Here is a 19,190-nt window from a genome sequence, read left to right on the forward strand (position 1 = left end):
TGGATCCTTTCCCTTGGATGTCTTTAGAGAGTGTTGAGTAGACCTGTCTGTGTATTCCATAGGTATTTCGTGATTATATATTTCATATGTATTAGTATATGTCTGTTAACCCCCATATCCTAATTCATACATTCCTTACACCTTTCCATTTGGTTAAACATAATTTGGTTTTCTGAATCTATGCGTGTCCTTCTCTTGGAAATTATTTCATGGGTATCAATTTTTAGGTAACACCTATAAGTGATGTCATAGGATGTCTGTCTTTCGGTTTCTTTCCTACTTCATGTTGGGTGATTATCTGTAGATCCTTCGATGGTGGTGCCAACGGCACTGTTCCATGCTTTTTCATGGCTAATATTCCATTGTGTACATGGACGACTTCTTCTTGGTGCATTTTTCTGTTGATGGACATTTTGGATTCTTCCAGGTCTTGGCTATGATACATGTTGCTGCAGTGCAGGATTGCCAGCCTGTGTCTTTTTGATTCTGGTCTACTCAGGTGATAGGCCCACGAGTGGGCCTACCAGATCACATGGTAGCTCCATGTTTACCCTTAAACGCACCTCCATTCTGTTCTCAGTACTGGCTGTTAGCAGGTTACATCCCACCAGCAGCTAAAGGGTATGCAGTTCTCTAAAACCCCTTCAGCATTTACTCTTTGTAGACTGTTTTTGCTGATGATCATTCTGACGGCTCTGAGGCGAACGTTTTTGGTACACTGGATTTGCATGTCTTTATTAATTCCTGATGTTCAGCCTTGTTCCATTCCCGATTTTTAACAAAAAAGAAAGACAGAAAAAGAAGCAGAAGCCAAATGTGCATAAATTATGCCTCTTGAAACTGTCGGTTTGAAATGTGGACGTCTTTTGAATTTTTTGGTCGATATACAACCCCAGGATTTGTTTTCAGGGCAGGTGTGATTTACAGGCCTTCAATTATTCTGAATATCCACTGACTATTAGCGCTGGGATTAAAGCTGCTGTTGTGTGAAACGCCCACAAGGTGGCAGCAGTTGTCCTTTACCATATCTGGTTACTAGGGCAAGAGAGCCTCAATGGAAGTCGTGTTCTAGGTTGTAATTTAGAATGGAATGTGCCAGGAAAAAGCCCTTTATGTCTCACTACTTCTTGTTCGCCTTTTTAATTTAATTTTTATTTTTTATCACAGCAAGTTTGATTACAATGTTTGGCTTGTTCTAGGTGTGCAAGATGTGGTTCTTTTACACATAAACATATGTCTGTTCTTCCTGGGATCCTTTTCCATGTACGTGATGACAGAATGTTGAGTAGTCTTCTCTTGGTATTCCATAGGTGTTTGGTGATTCTATATTTCACCTGCGTTTGTATATGTCTGTTAACCTGAATATCCTAACGTATCCAATCCTCACAAATTTCCATTGGTGAACCATAAGTTTGTTTAATGAGTCTGTGGTTGCCCTTCTCTGTGGAAATATCTTCACTGGTATCAGTTTATAGGTAACACCTATAAATGATATCATACGATATGTGTCTTTCTCTTTCTGACGTACTACAAGTTGTGTGATTACGTCTAGACTCGTCTACGGTGCTGCAAATGGCATTGTGTCCTTTTTTTCCTTGGCTAATATTCCGTCTGTACATGTACCAGTTCTGCTTTGTCCACTCATCTGTTGATGGACTTTTTGGTTGCTTCCATGTCTTGGCTATTGTAATGCTGCGGCTATGCACATTTGCCTGCCTGTGTCTTTCCAATTCTGTGTCCTTAGGTTATAGGCCCAGGAGTGGGCCTGCTGGATCATATGGTAGCAAAATGTTTACCTTGTAAAGGCACCTCCATTCTGTTCTCATTAGTGGCTCTTACCAGGTTACGTCCCACTTAAAGTTGAGGGGGTATGCACTACTCCACAACAACTTCAGCATTTATTGTTTGTAGTTTTTTTGCTGATGTTTATTCTGACTAGTGTGAGCTGATACCTCTTTGAGGCTGGATTTGCATGCGTCTCATAATCCCTGGAAATTGAGCTTTCTGGCATGTCCTTTTTTTCTTCAAACCGTGAAGTACACCTTACCTCTTCAAATTGTTTTCGTGAAGTACGTGTGACATTTAGAAATATTTTGGCCATTACCTCCCTCAAGACATTTTGAGGGCAGGTTTTATTTACAGCCCTCCAGTACTGGTGCCTATGAAGTGACCCTTAGCACAGGTTTTAAAGCTGCTGTTGCAGGTAACGGCCAGAGGGCGGCAGCATTTCTGCTTTTCCCAATCTGGTAACTAGGGAAACAGACTTTCCTGGCAGTGGTGTTCCTCGGTTATAAATTAGAGTGGAATGTGCCCGGATAAACACCCAAAGCTGATGTCTGCCTACATATGTTTGTTTTCTAAATTGAATTTATATTTTTTATTGGAGTCATATTCTATTTTGTACATAGACCACTTCTTCTTTGTGCATTCCTCTGTTGATGCACATTTTCGTAGCTTCCAGGTGTTGGCTATGGTAAATATTGCTAGAGTGCAGGATTGCCAGCCTGTGTCTTTTTTTTTTGTCATATGTGGGCCTCACACTGCCGTGGCCCCTCCCATTGGAGAGCACAGGCTCCGGACGCGCAGGCCCAGCAGCCATAGCTCACGGGACAAGCCGCTCCACGGCATGTTGGATTTTCCCGCAGCGGGGCATGAACCCGTGTCCCCTGCATCGGTGGCGGACTCTCAACCACTGCGCCACCAGTGAAGCCCAGCCTGTGTCTTTTTGATTCTCATCCTCTCAGGCGATAGGCCCAGCAGTGGGTATGCTTGATTGAATGGTAGCTCAGTATTTACCTTTTCAAGGCACCTCCTCTGTGTTTTCCTTACTGGTTCTTACCATGTCCCACGTTGAACCAAGGATACGCATTTCTCCACAACCCCTTCAGCATTTATTGTTTGCAGAAGTTTTGCTGATGGCCATTGTGACTGGTGTGAGCTGATCGAATTTTTGTAACTTGGATTTGCATGTCTTTAATTATTCCTAATGTTCACTTTTCCACACCTTTTTAAATGTCTGTTAAAAAATGCAAAACACGGAGAGTGCAGTTAACCTCTTGAAATTGTCTTCTTGAAAGGTTGCCCTCAAAATTGAATTTTTGGGTCAATTTTCGACGCCAGGATTGTTTCTGAGGGTAGGTGTCATTCACAGGATTGTAATGAGTGTGAATATTTAGTGACCATTAGCACTGGGTTTAAAGCTGCTGTTGTGGGAAACGGCCACAAGGCGGCAGCATTTCTCCATTCCCAAATCTGGTTACTAGGGCAGCAGAGCCTTTCTGGAAGTCCTGTTCCTAGGCTGTAAATTAAAATGGAATGTGGCAGGAGAAACCCCCATAAGTTTCTGTTACATTACTTCTTGTTCGTTGTTTTAGTTTTTTTAATCGGGGTAATGATTAGACTATTGTTTGTCCTAGGTGTACACAATCTGGTTCATTTGTGCATAACATACATATATATATATATATATATATATATATATATATATATATATATTCATGTACAGATCCACTTCCCATGTAAATTGTTGCAGAGTGTTCCATAGACCTCCCTTGCTATATGGTCGGTCTTTTGGATATATATATTTAATAGGTATTTGTAAACGTATGGTAACCGTAATCTTAATTTTTCCATTCCCCCCCTTTCCTTTTAGATAAGCATAGTTTGTTTTCTAAGTCTGTGAGTGTCTTTCTCTGTGGAAATATGTTCATTTGTGTCCGTTGTTAGATAACACCTATAAGTGATGTCATAGGATATGTCTTTTGCTTTCCGACTTACCTCATGTTCTGTGATTATCTCTAGGCTCATCTATGGTGCCTCAAAGAGCAGTGTTTCATTGTTTCCCATGGCAAATATTCCTTTTTGTACATGGACCACTTCTTTTTCCACTCATCTGGTGATGGACATTTTGGTTGCTTCCGTGTCTTGGCTATTGTGAAAATTCCTGCAGTGCAGCTGTTGAAGCCTGTGCCTTCTTGACTCTGGATTTCTCGGGTGAGAGGCTCAGCAGTGGGCCTGCTGAATGGAATGGTGGCTCAATTTTTTCATTTAAACGCAGCTCCTTTCTGTTCTCATTATTGGCTGTTACCCCTTTACATCTCACCTGCAGCTAGAGGGTACAGAGTTCTCTGAAACCCCTTCAGCATTTATTGTTTATAGACTTTTAGCTGATGGTGGTTGACATGTGTGAGTTGAAACCTTTTTGGAGGTTAGATTTGCATGAGTCATATAATTCCTCATGTTGAGCTTTTATCCATTTTCCTCTTTTTTGAAAATGAGTGAGTCAAACTTACCCCCCCATACTATCTCCTTGAAAATTTGCCAGTTTTGAATTTGTTTGGCCATTCCCTACCTCCGCACAATTATTTAGGGCAGGTGTCCTTTACAGCCCTGAGTCCCTGTGAATGTTAAGTGACCATTAGCTGTGGGTTTAAAGCCACTCTTGTGGGAAAAGGCCTCAAGGCGGCAGCATTTCTACATTTCCAACTCTGGGTTTTTGGGCAACAGAGCTTTCCTGGAGATCGTGTTAGTAAGCTGCAAATTAGAGTGGAATGTGCCAGCGCAAACCCCCAAGAGCTTATATCTCCTAAATTGTTGTTTGTTTTTTAAATTTAATTTTTATTAATTATCAGAGCAAATTTGATAAAAATGTAGATTCTCCTAGGTGTACAGTTTCTGGTTCATCCTATCAATGTATCTGTCTATTCCTCTTTGGATCCTTTCCCTTGGATGTCTTTAGAGAGTGTTGAGTAGACCTGTCTGTGTATTCCATAGGTATTTCGTGATTATATATTTCATATGTATTAGTATATGTCTGTTAACCCCCATATCCTAATTCATACATTCCTTACACCTTTCCATTTGGTTAAACATAATTTGGTTTTCTGAATCTATGCGTGTCCTTCTCTTGGAAATTATTTCATGGGTATCAATTTTTAGGTAACACCTATAAGTGATGTCATAGGATGTCTGTCTTTCGGTTTCTTTCCTACTTCATGTTGGGTGATTATCTGTAGATCCTTCGATGGTGGTGCCAACGGCACTGTTCCATGCTTTTTCATGGCTAATATTCCATTGTGTACACGGACGACTTCTTCTTGGTGCATTTTTCTGTTGATGGACATTTTGGATTCTTCCAGGTCTTGGCTATGATACATGTTGCTGCAGTGCAGGATTGCCAGCCTGTGTCTTTTTGATTCTGGTCTACTCAGGTGATAGGCCCACGAGTGGGCCTACCAGATCACATGGTAGCTCCATGTTTACCCTTAAACGCACCTCCATTCCGTTCTCAGTACTGGCTGTTACCAGGTTACATCCCACCAGCAGCTAAAGGGTATGCAGTTCTCTAAAACCCCTTCAGCATTTACTCTTTGTAGACTGTTTTTGCTGATGATCATTCTGACGGCTCTGAGGCGAACGTTTTTGTACACTGGATTTGCATGTCTTTATTAATTCCTGATGTTCAGCCTTGTTCCATTCCCGATTTTTAACAAAAAAGAAAGACGGAAAAAGAAGCAGAAGCCAAATGTGCATAAATTATTCCTCTTGAAACTGTCGGTTTGAAATGTGGACGTCTTTTGAATTTTTTGGTCGATATACAACCCCAGGATTTGTTTTCAGGGCAGGTGTGATTTACAGGCCTTCAATTATTCTGAATATCCACTGACTATTAGCGCTGGGATTAAAGCTGCTGTTGTGTGAAACGCCCACAAGGTGGCAGCAGTTGTCCTTTACCATATCTGGTTACTAGGGCAAGAGAGCCTCAATGGAAGTCGTGTTCTAGGTTGTAATTTAGAATGGAATGTGCCAGGAAAAAGCCCTTTATGTCTCACTACTTCTTGTTCGCCTTTTTAATTTAATTTTTATTTTTTATCACAGCAAGTTTGATTACAATGTTTGGCTTGTTCTAGGTGTGCAAGATGTGGTTCTTTTACACATAAACATATGTCTGTTCTTCCTGGGATCCTTTTCCATGTACGTGATGACAGAATGTTGAGTAGTCTTCTCTTGGTATTCCATAGGTGTTTGGTGATTCTATATTTCACCTGCGTTTGTATATGTCTGTTAACCTGAATATCCTAACGTATCCAATCCTCACAAATTTCCATTGGTGAACCATAAGTTTGTTTAATGAGTCTGTGGTTGCCCTTCTCTGTGGAAATATCTTCACTGGTATCAGTTTATAGGTAACACCTATAAATGATATCATACGATATGTGTCTTTCTCTTTCTGACGTACTACAAGTTGTGTGATTACGTCTAGACTCATCTACGGTGCTGCAAATGGCATTGTGTCCTTTTTTTCCTTGGCTAATATTCCGTCTGTACATGTACCAGTTCTGCTTTGTCCACTCATCTGTTGATGGACTTTTTGGTTGCTTCCATGTCTTGGCTATTGTAATGCTGTGGCTATGCACATTTGCCTGCCTGTGTCTTTCCAATTCTGTGTCCTTAGGTTATAGGCCCAGGAGTGGGCCTGCTGGATCATATGGTAGCAAAATGTTTACCTTGTAAAGGCACCTCCATTCTGTTCTCATTAGTGGCTCTTACCAGGTTACGTCCCACTTAAAGTTGAGGGGGTATGCACTACTCCACAACAACTTCAGCATTTATTGTTTGTAGTTTTTTTGCTGATGTTTATTCTGACTAGTGTGAGCTGATACCTCTTTGAGGCTGGATTTGCATGCGTCTCATAATCCCTGGAAATTGAGCTTTCTGGCATGTCCTTTTTTTCTTCAAACCGTGAAGTACACCTTACCTCTTCAAATTGTTTTCGTGAAGTACGTGTGACATTTAGAAATATTTTGGCCATTACCTCCCTCAAGACATTTTGAGGGCAGGTTTTATTTACAGCCCTCCAGTACTGGTGCCTATGAAGTGACCCTTAGCACAGGTTTTAAAGCTGCTGTTGCAGGTAACGGCCAGAGGGCGGCAGCATTTCTGCTTTTCCCAATCTGGTAACTAGGGAAACAGACTTTCCTGGCAGTGGTGTTCCTCGGTTATAAATTAGAGTGGAATGTGCCCGGATAAACACCCAAAGCTGATGTCTGCCTACATATGTTTGTTTTCTAAATTGAATTTATATTTTTTTATTGGAGTCATATTCTATTTTGTACATAGACCACTTCTTCTTTGTGCATTCCTCTGTTGATGCACATTTTCGTAGCTTCCAGGTGTTGGCTATGGTAAATATTGCTAGAGTGCAGGATTGCCAGCCTGTGTCTTTTTTTTTTGTCATATGTGGGCCTCACACTGCCGTGGCCCCTCCCATTGGAGAGCACAGGCTCCGGACGCGCAGGCCCAGCAGCCATAGCTCACGGGACAAGCCGCTCCACGGCATGTTGGATTTTCCCGCAGCGGGGCATGAACCCGTGTCCCCTGCATCGGTGGCGGACTCTCAACCACTGCGCCACCAGTGAAGCCCAGCCTGTGTCTTTTTGATTCTCATCCTCTCAGGCGATAGGCCCAGCAGTGGGTATGCTTGATTGAATGGTAGCTCAGTATTTACCTTTTCAAGGCACCTCCTCTGTGTTTTCCTTACTGGTTCTTACCATGTCCCACGTTGAACCAAGGATACGCATTTCTCCACAACCCCTTCAGCATTTAATGTTTGCAGAAGTTTTGCTGATGGCCATTGTGACTGGTGTGAGCTGATCGAATTTTTGTAACTTGGATTTGCATGTCTTTAATTATTCCTAATGTTCACTTTTCCACACCTTTTTAAATGTCTGTTAAAAAATGCAAAACACGGAGAGTGCAGTTAACCTCTTGAAATTGTCTTCTTGAAAGGTTGCCCTCAAAATTGAATTTTTGGGTCAATTTTCGACGCCAGGATTGTTTCTGAGGGTAGGTGTCATTCACAGGATTGTAATGAGTGTGAATATTTAGTGACCATTAGCACTGGGTTTAAAGCTGCTGTTGTGGGAAACGGCCACAAGGCGGCAGCATTTCTCCATTCCCAAATCTGGTTACTAGGGCAGCAGAGCCTTTCTGGAAGTCCTGTTCCTAGGCTGTAAATTAAAATGGAATGTGGCAGGAGAAACCCCCATAAGTTTCTGTTACATTACTTCTTGTTCGTTGTTTTAGTTTTTTTAATCGGGGTAATGATTAGAATATTGTTTGTCCTAGGTGTACACAATCTGGTTCATTTGTGCATAACATACATATATATATATATATATATATATATATATATATATTCATGTACAGATCCACTTCCCATGTAAATTGTTGCAGAGTGTTCCATAGACCTCCCTTGCTATATGGTCGGTCTTTTGGATATATATATTTAATAGGTATTTGTAAACGTATGGTAACCGTAATCTTAATTTTTCCATTCCCCCCCTTTCCTTTTAGATAAGCATAGTTTGTTTTCTAAGTCTGTGAGTGTCTTTCTCTGTGGAAATATGTTCATTTGTGTCCGTTGTTAGATAACACCTATAAGTGATGTCATAGGATATGTCTTTTGCTTTCCGACTTACCTCATGTTCTGTGATTATCTCTAGGCTCATCTATGGTGCCTCAAAGAGCAGTGTTTCATTGTTTCCCATGGCAAATATTCCTTTTTGTACATGGACCACTTCTTTTTCCACTCATCTGGTGATGGACATTTTGGTTGCTTCCGTGTCTTGGCTATTGTGAAAATTCCTGCAGTGCAGCTGTTGAAGCCTGTGCCTTCTTGACTCTGGATTTCTCGGGTGAGAGGCTCAGCAGTGGGCCTGCTGAATGGAATGGTGGCTCAATTTTTTCATTTAAACGCAGCTCCTTTCTGTTCTCATTATTGGCTGTTACCCCTTTACATCTCACCTGCAGCTAGAGGGTACAGAGTTCTCTGAAACCCCTTCAGCATTTATTGTTTATAGACTTTTAGCTGATGGTGGTTGACATGTGTGAGTTGAAACCTTTTTGGAGGTTAGATTTGCATGAGTCATATAATTCCTCATGTTGAGCTTTTATCCATTTTCCTCTTTTTTGAAAATGAGTGAGTCAAACTTACCCCCCCATACTATCTCCTTGAAAATTTGCCAGTTTTGAATTTGTTTGGCCATTCCCTACCTCCGCACAATTATTTAGGGCAGGTGTCCTTTACAGCCCTGAGTCCCTGTGAATGTTAAGTGACCATTAGCTGTGGGTTTAAAGCCACTCTTGTGGGAAACGGCCTCAAGGCGGCAGCATTTCTACATTTCCAACTCTGGGTTTTTGGGCAACAGAGCTTTCCTGGAGATCGTGTTAGTAAGCTGCAAATTAGAGTGGAATGTGCCAGCGCAAACCCCCAAGAGCTTATATCTCCTAAATTGTTGTTTGTTTTTTAAATTTAATTTTTATTAATTATCAGAGCAAATTTGATAAAAATGTAGATTCTCCTAGGTGTACAGTTTCTGGTTCATCCTATCAATGTATCTGTCTATTCCTCTTTGGATCCTTTCCCTTGGATGTCTTTAGAGAGTGTTGAGTAGACCTGTCTGTGTATTCCATAGGTATTTCGTGATTATATATTTCATATGTATTAGTATATGTCTGTTAACCCCCATATCCTAATTCATACATTCCTTACACCTTTCCATTTGGTTAAACATAATTTGGTTTTCTGAATCTATGCGTGTCCTTCTCTTGGAAATTATTTCATGGGTATCAATTTTTAGGTAACACCTATAAGTGATGTCATAGGATGTCTGTCTTTCGGTTTCTTTCCTACTTCATGTTGGGTGATTATCTGTAGATCCTTCGATGGTGGTGCCAACGGCACTGTTCCATGCTTTTTCATGGCTAATATTCCATTGTGTACACGGACGACTTCTTCTTGGTGCATTTTTCTGTTGATGGACATTTTGGATTCTTCCAGGTCTTGGCTATGATACATGTTGCTGCAGTGCAGGATTGCCAGCCTGTGTCTTTTTGATTCTGGTCTACTCAGGTGATAGGCCCACGAGTGGGCCTACCAGATCACATGGTAGCTCCATGTTTACCCTTAAACGCACCTCCATTCTGTTCTCAGTACTGGCTGTTACCAGGTTACATCCCACCAGCAGCTAAAGGGTATGCAGTTCTCTAAAACCCCTTCAGCATTTACTCTTTGTAGACTGTTTTTGCTGATGATCATTCTGACGGCTCTGAGGCGAACGTTTTTGTACACTGGATTTGCATGTCTTTATTAATTCCTGATGTTCAGCCTTGTTCCATTCCCGATTTTTAACAAAAAAGAAAGACGGAAAAAGAAGCAGAAGCCAAATGTGCATAAATTATGCCTCTTGAAACTGTCGGTTTGAAATGTGGACGTCTTTTGAATTTTTTGGTCGATATACAACCCCAGGATTTGTTTTCAGGGCAGGTGTGATTTACAGGCCTTCAATTATTCTGAATATCCACTGACTATTAGCGCTGGGATTAAAGCTGCTGTTGTGTGAAACGCCCACAAGGTGGCAGCAGTTGTCCTTTACCATATCTGGTTACTAGGGCAAGAGAGCCTCAATGGAAGTCGTGTTCTAGGTTGTAATTTAGAATGGAATGTGCCAGGAAAAAGCCCTTTATGTCTCACTACTTCTTGTTCGCCTTTTTAATTTAATTTTTATTTTTTATCACAGCAAGTTTGATTACAATGTTTGGCTTGTTCTAGGTGTGCAAGATGTGGTTCTTTTACACATAAACATATGTCTGTTCTTCCTGGGATCCTTTTCCATGTACGTGATGACAGAATGTTGAGTAGTCTTCTCTTGGTATTCCATAGGTGTTTGGTGATTCTATATTTCACCTGCGTTTGTATATGTCTGTTAACCTGAATATCCTAACGTATCCAATCCTCACAAATTTCCATTGGTGAACCATAAGTTTGTTTAATGAGTCTGTGGTTGCCCTTCTCTGTGGAAATATCTTCACTGGTATCAGTTTATAGGTAACACCTATAAATGATATCATACGATAGGTGTCTTTCTCTTTCTGACGTACTACAAGTTGTGTGATTACGTCTAGACTCATCTACGGTGCTGCAAATGGCATTGTGTCCTTTTTTTCCTTGGCTAATATTCCGTCTGTACATGTACCAGTTCTGCTTTGTCCACTCATCTGTTGATGGACTTTTTGGTTGCTTCCATGTCTTGGCTATTGTAATGCTGCGGCTATGCACATTTGCCTGCCTGTGTCTTTCCAATTCTGTGTCCTTAGGTTATAGGCCCAGGAGTGGGCCTGCTGGATCATATGGTAGCAAAATGTTTACCTTGTAAAGGCACCTCCATTCTGTTCTCATTAGTGGCTCTTACCAGGTTACGTCCCACTTAAAGTTGAGGGGGTATGCACTACTCCACAACAACTTCAGCATTTATTGTTTGTAGTTTTTTTGCTGATGTTTATTCTGACTAGTGTGAGCTGATACCTCTTTGAGGCTGGATTTGCATGCGTCTCATAATCCCTGGAAATTGAGCTTTCTGGCATGTCCTTTTTTTCTTCAAACCGTGAAGTACACCTTACCTCTTCAAATTGTTTTCGTGAAGTACGTGTGACATTTAGAAATATTTTGGCCATTACCTCTCTCAAGACATTTTGAGGGCAGGTTTTATTTACAGCCCTCCAGTACTGGTGCCTATGAAGTGACCCTTAGCACAGGTTTTAAAGCTGCTGTTGCAGGTAACGGCCAGAGGGCGGCAGCATTTCTGCTTTTCCCAATCTGGTAACTAGGGAAACAGACTTTCCTGGCAGTGGTGTTCCTCGGTTATAAATTAGAGTGGAATGTGCCCGGATAAACACCCAAAGCTGATGTCTGCCTACATATGTTTGTTTTCTAAATTGAATTTATATTTTTTTATTGGAGTCATATTCTATTTTGTACATAGACCACTTCTTCTTTGTGCATTCCTCTGTTGATGCACATTTTCGTAGCTTCCAGGTGTTGGCTATGGTAAATATTGCTAGAGTGCAGGATTGCCAGCCTGTGTCTTTTTTTTTTTGTCATATGTGGGCCTCACACTGCCGTGGCCCCTCCCATTGGAGAGCACAGGCTCCGGACGCGCAGGCCCAGCAGCCATAGCTCACGGGACAAGCCGCTCCACGGCATGTTGGATTTTCCCGCAGCGGGGCATGAACCCGTGTCCCCTGCATCGGTGGCGGACTCTCAACCACTGCGCCACCAGTGAAGCCCAGCCTGTGTCTTTTTGATTCTCATCCTCTCAGGCGATAGGTCCAGCAGTGGGTATGCTTGATTGAATGGTAGCTCAGTATTTACCTTTTCAAGGCACCTCCTCTGTGTTTTCCTTACTGGTTCTTACCATGTCCCACGTTGAACCAAGGATACGCATTTCTCCACAACCCCTTCAGCATTTAATGTTTGCAGAAGTTTTGCTGATGGCCATTGTGACTGGTGTGAGCTGATCGAATTTTTGTAACTTGGATTTGCATGTCTTTAATTATTCCTAATGTTCACTTTTCCACACCTTTTAAAATGTCTGTTAAAAAATGCAAAACACGGAGAGTGCAGTTAACCTCTTGAAATTGTCTTGAAAGGTTGCCCTCAAAATTGAATTTTTGGGTCAATTTTCGACCCCAGGATTGTTTCTGAGGGTAGGTGTCATTCACAGGATTGTAATGAGTGTGAATATTTAGTGACCATTAGCACTGGGTTTAAAGCTGCTGTTGTGGGAAACGGCCACAAGGCGGCAGCATTTCTCCATTCCCAAATCTGGTTACTAGGGCAGCAGAGCCTTTCTGGAAGTCCTGTTCCTAGGCTGTAAATTAAAATGGAATGTGGCAGGAGAAACCCCCATAAGTTTCTGTTACATTACTTCTTGTTCGTTGTTTTAGTTTTTTTAATCGGGGTAATGATTAGACTATTGTTTGTCCTAGGTGTACACAATCTGGTTCATTTGTGCATAACATACATATATATATATATATATATATATATATATATATATATATATATATATATATATATATATATATATATTCATGTACAGATCCACTTCCCATGTAAATTGTTGCAGAGTGTTCCATAGACCTCCCTTGCTATATGGTCGGTCTTTTGGATATATATATTTAATAGGTATTTGTAAACGTATGGTAACCGTAATCTTAATTTTTCCATTCCCCCCCTTTCCTTTTAGATAAGCATAGTTTGTTTTCTAAGTCTGTGAGTGTCTTTCTCTGTGGAAATATGTTCATTTGTGTCCGTTGTTAGATAACACCTATAAGTGATGTCATAGGATATGTCTTTTGCTTTCCGACTTACCTCATGTTCTGTGATTATCTCTAGGCTCATCTATGGTGCCTCAAAGAGCAGTGTTTCATTGTTTCCCATGGCAAATATTCCTTTTTGTACATGGACCACTTCTTTTTCCACTCATCTGGTGATGGACATTTTGGTTGCTTCCGTGTCTTGGCTATTGTGAAAATTCCTGCAGTGCAGCTGTTGAAGCCTGTGCCTTCTTGACTCTGGATTTCTCGGGTGAGAGGCTCAGCAGTGGGCCTGCTGAATGGAATGGTGGCTCAATTTTTTCATTTAAACGCAGCTCCTTTCTGTTCTCATTATTGGCTGTTACCCCTTTACATCTCACCTGCAGCTAGAGGGTACAGAGTTCTCTGAAACCCCTTCAGCATTTATTGTTTATAGACTTTTAGCTGATGGTGGTTGACATGTGTGAGTTGAAACCTTTTTGGAGGTTAGATTTGCATGAGTCATATAATTCCTCATGTTGAGCTTTTATCCATTTTCCTCTTTTTTGAAAATGAGTGAGTCAAACTTACCCCCCCATACTATCTCCTTGAAAATTTGCCAGTTTTGAATTTGTTTGGCCATTCCCTACCTCCGCACAATTATTTAGGGCAGGTGTCCTTTACAGCCCTGAGTCCCTGTGAATGTTAAGTGACCATTAGCTGTGGGTTTAAAGCCACTCTTGTGGGAAACGGCCTCAAGGCGGCAGCATTTCTACATTTCCAACTCTGGGTTTTTGGGCAACAGAGCTTTCCTGGAGATCGTGTTAGTAAGCTGCAAATTAGAGTGGAATGTGCCAGCGCAAACCCCCAAGAGCTTATATCTCCTAAATTGTTGTTTGTTTTTTAAATTTAATTTTTATTAATTATCAGAGCAAATTTGATAAAAATGTAGATTCTCCTAGGTGTACAGTTTCTGGTTCATCCTATCAATGTATCTGTCTATTCCTCTTTGGATCCTTTCCCTTGGATGTCTTTAGAGAGTGTTGAGTAGACCTGTCTGTGTATTCCATAGGTATTTCGTGATTATATATTTCATATGTATTAGTATATGTCTGTTAACCCCCATATCCTAATTCATACATTCCTTACACCTTTCCATTTGGTTAAACATAATTTGGTTTTCTGAATCTATGCGTGTCCTTCTCTTGGAAATTATTTCATGGGTATCAATTTTTAGGTAACACCTATAAGTGATGTCATAGGATGTCTGTCTTTCGGTTTCTTTCCTACTTCATGTTGGGTGATTATCTGTAGATCCTTCGATGGTGGTGCCAACGGCACTGTTCCATGCTTTTTCATGGCTAATATTCCATTGTGTACATGGACGACTTCTTCTTGGTGCATTTTTCTGTTGATGGACATTTTGGATTCTTCCAGGTCTTGGCTATGATACATGTTGCTGCAGTGCAGGATTGCCAGCCTGTGTCTTTTTGATTCTGGTCTACTCAGGTGATAGGCCCACGAGTGGGCCTACCAGATCACATGGTAGCTCCATGTTTACCCTTAAACGCACCTCCATTCTGTTCTCAGTACTGGCTGTTACCAGGTTACATCCCACCAGCAGCTAAAGGGTATGCAGTTCTCTAAAACCCCTTCAGCATTTACTCTTTGTAGACTGTTTTTGCTGATGATCATTCTGACGGCTCTGAGGCGAACGTTTTTGTACACTGGATTTGCATGTCTTTATTAATTCCTGATGTTCAGCCTTGTTCCATTCCCGATTTTTAACAAAAAAGAAAGACGGAAAAAGAAGCAGAAGCCAAATGTGCATAAATTATTCCTCTTGAAACTGTCGGTTTGAAATGTGGACGTCTTTTGAATTTTTTGGTCGATATACAACCCCAGGATTTGTTTTCAGGGCAGGTGTGATTTACAGGCCTTCAATTATTCTGAATATCCACTGACTATTAGCGCTGGGATTAAAGCTGCTGTTGTGTGAAACGCCCACAAGGTGGCAGCAGTTGTCCTTTACCATATCTGGTTACTAGGGCAAGAGAGCCTCAATGGAAGTCGTGTTCTAGGTTGTAATTTAGAATGGAATGTGCCAGGAAAAAGCCCTTTATGTCTCACTACTTCTTGTTCGCCTTTTTAATTTAATTTTTATTTTTTATCACAGCAAGTTTGATTACAATGTTTGGCTTGTTCTAGGTGTGCAAGATGTGGTTCTTTTACACATAAACATATGTCTGTTCTTCCTGGGATCCTTTTCCATGTACGTGATGACAGAATGTTGAGTAGTCTTCTCTTGGTATTCCATAGGTGTTTGGTGATTCTATATTTCACCTGCGTTTGTATATGTCTGTTAACCTGAATATCCTAACGTATCCAATCCTCACAAATTTCCATTGGTGAACCATAAGTTTGTTGAATGAGTCTGTGGTTGCCCTTCTCTGTGGAAATATCTTCACTGGTATCAGTTTATAGGTAACACCTATAAATGATATCATACGATATGTGTCTTTCTCTTTCTGACGTACTACAAGTTGTGTGATTACGTCTAGACTCATCTACGGTGCTGCAAATGGCATTGTGTCCTTTTTTTCCTTGGCTAATATTCCGTCTGTACATGTACCAGTTCTGCTTTGTCCACTCATCTGTTGATGGACTTTTTGGTTGCTTCCATGTCTTGGCTATTGTAATGCTGTGGCTATGCACATTTGCCTGCCTGTGTCTTTCCAATTCTGTGTCCTTAGGTTATAGGCCCAGGAGTGGGCCTGCTGGATCATATGGTAGCAAAATGTTTACCTTGTAAAGGCACCTCCATTCTGTTCTCATTAGTGGCTCTTACCAGGTTACGTCCCACTTAAAGTTGAGGGGGTATGCACTACTCCACAACAACTTCAGCATTTATTGTTTGTAGTTTTTTTGCTGATGTTTATTCTGACTAGTGTGAGCTGATACCTCTTTGAGGCTGGATTTGCATGCGTCTCATAATCCCTGGAAATTGAGCTTTCTGGCATGTCCTTTTTTTCTTCAAACCGTGAAGTACACCTTACCTCTTCAAATTGTTTTCGTGAAGTACGTGTGACATTTAGAAATATTTTGGCCATTACCTCCCTCAAGACATTTTGAGGGCAGGTTTTATTTACAGCCCTCCAGTACTGGTGCCTATGAAGTGACCCTTAGCACAGGTTTTAAAGCTGCTGTTGCAGGTAACGGCCAGAGGGCGGCAGCATTTCTGCTTTTCCCAATCTGGTAACTAGGGAAACAGACTTTCCTGGCAGTGGTGTTCCTCGGTTATAAATTAGAGTGGAATGTGCCCGGATAAACACCCAAAGCTGATGTCTGCCTACATATGTTTGTTTTCTAAATTGAATTTATATTTTTTTATTGGAGTCATATTCTATTTTGTACATAGACCACTTCTTCTTTGTGCATTCCTCTGTTGATGCACATTTTCGTAGCTTCCAGGTGTTGGCTATGGTAAATATTGCTAGAGTGCAGGATTGCCAGCCTGTGTCTTTTTTTTTTGTCATATGTGGGCCTCACACTGCCGTGGCCCCTCCCATTGGAGAGCACAGGCTCCGGACGCGCAGGCCCAGCAGCCATAGCTCACGGGACAAGCCGCTCCACGGCATGTTGGATTTTCCCGCAGCGGGGCATGAACCCGTGTCCCCTGCATCGGTGGCGGACTCTCAACCACTGCGCCACCAGTGAAGCCCAGCCTGTGTCTTTTTGATTCTCATCCTCTCAGGCGATAGGCCCAGCAGTGGGTATGCTTGATTGAATGGTAGCTCAGTATTTACCTTTTCAAGGCACCTCCTCTGTGTTTTCCTTACTGGTTCTTACCATGTCCCACGTTGAACCAAGGATACGCATTTCTCCACAACCCCTTCAGCATTTAATGTTTGCAGAAGTTTTGCTGATGGCCATTGTGACTGGTGTGAGCTGATCGAATTTTTGTAACTTGGATTTGCATGTCTTTAATTATTCCTAATGTTCACTTTTCCACACCTTTTTAAATGTCTGTTAAAAAATGCAAAACACGGAGAGTGCAGTTAACCTCTTGAAATTGTCTTCTTGAAAGGTTGCCCTCAAAATTGAATTTTTGGGTCAATTTTCGACGCCAGGATTGTTTCTGAGGGTAGGTGTCATTCACAGGATTGTAATGAGTGTGAATATTTAGTGACCATTAGCACTGGGTTTAAAGCTGCTGTTGTGGGAAACGGCCACAAGGCGGCAGCATTTCTCCATTCCCAAATCTGGTTACTAGGGCAGCAGAGCCTTTCTGGAAGTCCTGTTCCTAGGCTGTAAATTAAAATGGAATGTGGCAGGAGAAACCCCCATAAGTTTCTGTTACATTACTTCTTGTTCGTTGTTTTAGTTTTTTTAATCGGGGTAATGATTAGAATATTGTTTGTCCTAGGTGTACACAATCTGGTTCATTTGTGCATAACATACATATATATATATATATATATATATATATTCATGTACAGATCCACTTCCCATGTAAATTGTTGCAGAGTGTTCCATAGACCTCCCTTGCTATATGGTCGGTCTTTTGGATATATATATTTAATAGGTATTTGTAAACGTATGGTAACCGTAATCTTAATTTTTCCATTCCCCCCCTTTCCTTTTAGATAAGCATAGTTTGTTTTCTAAGTCTGTGAGTGTCTTTCTCTGTGGAAATATGTTCATTTGTGTCCGTTGTTAGATAACACCTATAAGTGATGTCATAGGATATGTCTTTTGCTTTCCGACTTACCTCATGTTCTGTGATTATCTCTAGGCTCATCTATGGTGCCTCAAAGAGCAGTGTTTCATTGTTTCCCATGGCAAATATTCCTTTTTGTACATGGACCACTTCTTTTTCCACTCATCTGGTGATGGACATTTTGGTTGCTTCCGTGTCTTGGCTATTGTGAAAATTCCTGCAGTGCAGCTGTTGAAGCCTGTGCCTTCTTGACTCTGGATTTCTCGGGTGAGAGGCTCAGCAGTGGGCCTGCTGAATGGAATGGTGGCTCAATTTTTTCATTTAAACGCAGCTCCTTTCTGTTCTCATTATTGGCTGTTACCCCTTTACATCTCACCTGCAGCTAGAGGGTACAGAGTTCTCTGAAACCCCTTCAGCATTTATTGTTTATAGACTTTTAGCTGATGGTGGTTGACATGTGTGAGTTGAAACCTTTTTGGAGGTTAGATTTGCATGAGTCATATAATTCCTCATGTTGAGCTTTTATCCATTTTCCTCTTTTTTGAAAATGAGTGAGTCAAACTTACCCCCCCATACTATCTCCTTGAAAATTTGCCAGTTTTGAATTTGTTTGGCCATTCCCTACCTCCGCACAATTATTTAGGGCAGGTGTCCTTTACAGCCCTGAGTCCCTGTGAATGTTAAGTGACCATTAGCTGTGGGTTTAAAGCCACTCTTGTGGGAAACGGCCTCAAGGCGGCAGCATTTCTACATTTCCAACTCTGGGTTTTTGGGCAACAGAGCTTTCCTGGAGATCGTGTTAGTAAGCTGCAAATTAGAGTGGAATGTGCCAGCGCAAACCCCCAAGAGCTTATATCTCCTAAATTGTTGTTTGTTTTTTAAATTTAATTTTTATTAATTATCAGAGCAAATTTGATAAAAATGTAGATTCTCCTAGGTGTACAGTTTCTGGTTCATCCTATCAATGTATCTGTCTATTCCTCTTTGGATCCTTTCCCTTGGATGTCTTTAGAGAGTGTTGAGTAGACCTGTCTGTGTATTCCATAGGTATTTCGTGATTATATATTTCATATGTATTAGTATATGTCTGTTAACCCCCATATCCTAATTCATACATTCCTTACACCTTTCCATTTGGTTAAACATAATTTGGTTTTCTGAATCTATGCGTGTCCTTCTCTTGGAAATTATTTCATGGGTATCAATTTTTAGGTAACACCTATAAGTGATGTCATAGGATGTCTGTCTTTCGGTTTCTTTCCTACTTCATGTTGGGTGATTATCTGTAGATCCTTCGATGGTGGTGCCAACGGCACTGTTCCATGCTTTTTCA

Source organism: Mesoplodon mirus (assembly GCF_964341445.2).
Source record: "Mesoplodon mirus genome assembly, chromosome: 7".
Classification (NCBI taxonomy): domain Eukaryota; kingdom Metazoa; phylum Chordata; class Mammalia; order Artiodactyla; family Ziphiidae; genus Mesoplodon; species Mesoplodon mirus.